The following is a 5,720-nucleotide window of genomic DNA, read 5'->3' on the forward strand; positions in this document are numbered from 1 at the left end:
GGTTAAGCGGGGAGGGGACGCTGTGGCATGTGAGAGGAAGCGGCAGGGTGGAGGAGGAGGGTGGCGTGAGCGTGGCTCCCTGGACTTTTTCTGCGCGGTGGAATTTCCCAGGTGGGGTAAGCCCTGGCAGGGACATTCCCCTGCCAAAGAGGCTGGCAGGAAATCCCAGGCTGGCGTAACGCTGCCAAAAAAGGGTCTAGAAGACACTGATGCAAGATTCACAGCAAGAACGATGAAAAAGGGCTGTACGACAAAAGGGCGAAGCGAAACCTGCAGCGTACAGCATGGCGGGGTTTCTTTCCTGACAGGGTCAGGTTCTCCTCCTTGCCCACCGCCTGCCTGCAGTGCTGCCTGTATGGCCACAAGCAGCCAAGCTGCGTCTCCTGGCCCTTCTCTCTCTGGGCACTACGGGGTGACCTGGACAAGCAGGTGCCTGCGTAGCGGTCACGTAGGAAGCAAGAGAGATGCAGTGTCCCATAGATAAAAAAACAGCTCCAGCCTATGGAAGGTGGAGCAGGGCAAACACCCCTCCTTGGTGACTGCCTGGATTTCAGTGGGATTTTGCCCTCAGAAAAGTCGGGATGAGTTTCATGGAGGCTAGTGTCGGTTAGCGTGAAAGCTCCGTACAGCCAGAAGCCTGAATAAAAAGGGGGGGCTGTAAAAGAAAAAAAAAAGGAAAAAAAGTACTCCCGTTTGTCACAGATGTATCAGATCTAAAATAGTCACCTGCTCCCGTAGATACGATAACCTTCAGCATGGAAGAAGTTTCCAGGATTTTCCTAAAAGGCGAGCAGATCCACCTGAATCATACTCCCTTTTCTTCTCCTTTCAGCAGTGGCACGGGCCAGGATTCAGCGTGCTTATCAAACGTGGCGGGCAAGGACAGGACACCCAAATCTTCTCAGAGCAAATACACCCTGGCTTCAGTGCCTTTCGTTACCCCTTCCCAAGTGCAGTTAACGCATACGGCTCCCGGCGGCTGGCACCAACAAGGTAAAAGCACTGAACCACTTATCCCCCTGCCCGTTGCGTCCCCAGTGCCTCCTGTTAAAAACAAACAAACAAAAGCCCCTCAAACTTTACCCCCGCCCTCGCCCTGCCTCAGCAAGCTGCAGGAGGGAGGTAGGAGAGAACGTCTCCTTCCCAAAGGTGATCATCTTGAAACCTTGCCCCTGCAGGCAGGAAACGCTGCGTGGGCTCCATCTTCCTGTTCGCAGATGTGTTATATCACTGGAACATGTTCAACTGATCATCTTGATAGGCTCAAGACTTTTCTTTGAAATAAGGGCAGTTTGTTCCAGCCGGGGCTGGAATTTGATTGCTTGCTCGCCGAAGGCCCGCGGTGCCCTCAGTCTTGTCTAACGCACGGCAGGGCAGTGCCCCGGCCAGACCCTTGCCCTGCTCTCTCCCGCAGCAACTCTGGAGCAAAGCGCGCTGCCGCCGGGGACCTGCGAGGCCTCTGGGTGCCTTCACAAGGTACCAAGGTCTCTCTCGGCAAAGAGGGGAGGCTGCAGCCCCAGAGGGGCACGGATGGCCCAACGTCACGGGCAGTAGGAGCAGCGCCTGGAGCACCACGCAGCTCATCCAGCTGCTTCTCCACCCCTTTCTCCCCAGGTGTTGCTGCCTCTTGAATCAGAGCAGCTCAGGTGCTCTGGCTCCTAAAGCCATGGGGGACTCTTGTTATCAGCTGCAAATGCACCAGAGGTCAGCCCCTCCTGGGCACCACTCACCCGTGCAAACAGGCAGCCCCTGCTGCAAAGAGAAGGAAAACCCAAATGGGACAAGAAACCAGCGGGGGCACAGGAGGGCAGAGTAGCACCGGCACGGCCGAACAGCCGATGTGTGGCAGGGCAGGATGAAAAGTCACGACTTCAGTCAGGAATCAAAATACCTGCTTGTAGCAACATTTGTTGCACAGAAGAACGGGGACATTAGGAAGAAATTTGTTGATGTAGAGAACCTACATTTCAAACAGCGGACATGAAATTGTTGGGATTGGCAGATACACATATATTGGACACATTTTACAACAATGTAAAATAATTGTAGTATCTGCTTGTTACTGGAGCTCTTGAATTTTTTTCATTGGATTTTTAAGACAGTATCTTTTTTCTGTAAAGGAACTTCTTTTTCCTATTCTTCCTTATCAAAGCAAAGGCAAAAACGAGACACAGCAGAAGCAAATAATAATAATACAAATACACAGGGCAAAAATAATAAAGGTGGAGCAGAAAGAGAAGAAACCATTAGAAGGAAGAAACAGCTAAAGACAGAAATAGCTGCCTTGCCAGCAGCAAGCGACAATTCCCTGAGAGAAGCTGATTCAGGCAGAGAGAGAGGGCAGGCGGGACTGGAAAGCGTGACTCACCCGGCCCAGGGAAAACCGGGGGGTAGGAAGGAGTGGAAAGAACTGAGTGCAGGGTGGCGAGGGGGAAAAAAAACCCGTGAATTTGTCGTGGTTCTTTCACTGCGGGTATTTTTGCTGTGTCTCTCACCTGCTGAACTCCAATGGGCAGGTCCCACCTGGAAGCTCTTTTGTGAGATCCTTCAGAGAGGGCTGCCGTGCTGTGGCAGAGCTACAGCGCTCGGCATATAACCAGTACTGACCATTGCAAACAACCTGCGGCGGGGAGTTAGAGTGAAAAGGGAGAGCTCCGGATCAAGCTGAACCAAAAAATAACAGGTCAGTGCAGAGGCCCCAAGCACGAGGGCACCGGGTGAAAAGCACTTGTCTATTTTCAGAGCTGGCCAGGGAAGGGAGAGAACAGCAAGTGGAGGGGCAGGACAAAATGTTTAATGGGTGGCTGACCCAGGGAACGCTGACTGCCATAGCAGGGACTTGCTGTCAGACCACACAGTCTGCTTAATTTTCTGCCTTACAGGAAGAAGTGACTTGAGATGGACTGTTCTATCCCAGTAAAGTTTACTCCTCTGGATCCTTTTGTGACTTAGGAAAGAAAAAAAAAAATCAGATTTAAGAGAATGTTTACGGTGGAAAAAATCGTAGGATTTGAAGGACAGTCTTAAGCCAACCTGAAGGACAGTCTTAAGCCAACCTATAAGTTATCAACATCTACGTCATCAACTGACTTTCATTCTAAAATGAACTCCCAAGTAAAAGAGCTTCATCCAGCGGCGTTCCTGCCATTTGTTTTCAAAACACAACTACCCAGGAGTTAGAAAACAAACCACCACCAAGACTATTACATTGTGGCTGATGTTTTTCATTTGAGAGTCATCTCAGGCTCTTTTTTCAGTGCCTCAAAGCCCTCTTCTGGCCACGTTCATTACGGAGTCACTGGTCTGTTCAGCCCATGCCAGCTGACGCGGTCAGGATGTGGGGGAGGCCGTGTTGTACTTTCACTTGGGTTTAGCAATGTGCCCACCCCGCATCTGGGGCTCATACAACATAACTCACACGGTCTTAATTCTCTAGCATCCTCCCACAAAATCCCTCTCCTCCGTTCCAGGCAGAGAAGCTCCTGTGCAGTTCACCGTGACGGACTCACAGAGCAGACCTGCTCATTTCACCCCCAAAAAGGCTATGGCATATGCCCACGAAGGGCTAGTAACACCAACAGTGAAGGAACACACTGTAATTTGGACAGGATTTTAGAGAGTCACTGCCCAGATAGAAGCTAGGTTATCTTACGTGAGAGTACAGATCTGGGTGACAAGCACCGCGGCAAATTAACATTTCAGGAAAGACCTAAATATCTAGATTCAGGGAGATAATAAAACATTTTTTCCTCGATTTCAAATACATTGGTCCTGCTTGTAAGTAAGACAGCTACTGTTAGAAGTAACGTAATACCTTGCTAATTGGGGATGCAGCGCTAAACCATGGGATGAGCACAAGAAGCCCCATTCCAACCAGGTAAGAAACCAGGCAGTCTCGGCTCTTCGCCAGCCCCGGCGAGCCTCGTGTCCCTCTGTCTGGCGGCGTGAGGCTCAAGCCCCTTCCCTGCCGAGCACCTGTGCCATCTCAGGCAAGTTACGTGCCTTCTCTGAGCCACCGCAGGCTCTGAGGAGCACACGACACAGGATGAAAGCCTGCCTGTGCACTGGTCCTTATTCTGGTTATAAATGCTTTGGTTTTGTTTTTAAAAGTTCCCCACCTATGATATCTGTCACGTCTACAAACACATGGAAACCCAATATACATGGCTGCAAACCGACTGTAAGCAGAAAGTCTGGAACAGAACCTAGCATATGATTGCTATGTCATTGCTGTCGGGGAGGGAGCAGAGGAAGAGGTGGGTGAGCAGCCTGGGTGGGAAGAACTGTTCCTTTTTCGACACGTTTGGAGAAATACATGTATGCAGATTTCAGCGTGCTATATGGGAGGAGTGACTCTGTCCCACATGACTGATACTGCCTTTGGAAACCTCCACATGACCACATCCCCAGCCTTCTTCCTCTCCCTGGTGTCACAGAGCAAGACCTTTGCACGCTGTCCTTCCTTCCACCCCATCCTACCCTTTTTGCTTCCCCTCTCTTTCCTGCTCCTCACTCCCATTTCCCCTCTAAGCGTGCCTGGGGCCTGACCTCACACCACACTGAAAAGCAGCTCATGCTTTGCAGCCTCTCTCCTCCATTTTTGGCTAAGTGAAGGCTGACATAGCTGGGGCATGATGGCAGTACACTTCACTTTCAGTTTCCAAAGCAAAATGCTGGGAATAAGGCACTTTGCCTTTGCCCCGTTACCTCGTGGCTGTCAGGCGGCATTGGCGAGAGCAGGCTGGGACGTGAACTCTTCGTTTTGGAGGAACATAAGAGCAGCACCCTAGATCACCCTGCCGGCCATTGCCCCCTGCCTCCTTCAGCCGTCACCATCGGATGAGAGGGGGAACAGAAGAACAGAGCAAACACTCAGCAATACTGCCTCAGTACACTCTCTTCTAGTTTCCAGGAATTTGTAGTTCAGGGATTTTTCTGAGTCAAACAGGCTATTTTTGGCTAGACATGTAGGAAAACAGCACACAGGGCAACGCACCCTGCTTCCTTCCTTCCCAGCTGCAATCCTGCAGCCTCACCCCGAGGCAGCCCTGTAGCTGTCCCCCAGCTCCTCAGCCTGGCCCTCCACCAGCCCAGAGGCTGCCCGCTCCGCGCTGTGCGGATGCCCTACGGCCCTTGAACGCCCTGACGGACTTACAGAACACATCTCTCCTCCGGTTTTCTTCCATTACTTAAAAGTAAAAACCGTTCATAAGCTAGAGAAGCAATGCCCACGCTGCGTCTCTTCTGTTCTTCGCACTGCTTTTTTAAATGGAGTGGCTTAAGGCTTTCCTGTTGGCCAGCTGGGCTGCAAAAGCCCTCAAGGAAGGAAGCCGAGATTATGTACGAGCTTTGATGTGTCAGGCCTGATGCACCGACAACAGGAAACATCAGCGTGCTTCGGCACCAGGTCTCGTCCCCGGCTTGTGCTGCTTGCACAGATCACTCCCCTCCAAATACACATCATCGGGGGGGGGGGGGGGGGGAATTTAAAAAAAAAAAAAAAAAAATCACTTTTTGAAGTGATTTTAATCTACAAACCATAGTGTGAAACTTCTACCCAACACACAGCACAAAATGTAATAGGTAAAACTAAGGGAACTACTACGCAACTATAAAAACAGAAAGTATGTGAGGTTACGGCAAACAAGATAAACTGAGACTAAATCAGATGAAACAGTTTTAAGTAAACTTGCCCTCTTTATTAGGAACTTTTTATTCTT

Source organism: Platalea leucorodia (genome assembly GCF_965183815.1).
Source record: "Platalea leucorodia genome assembly, chromosome: 2".
NCBI lineage: Eukaryota > Metazoa > Chordata > Aves > Pelecaniformes > Threskiornithidae > Platalea > Platalea leucorodia.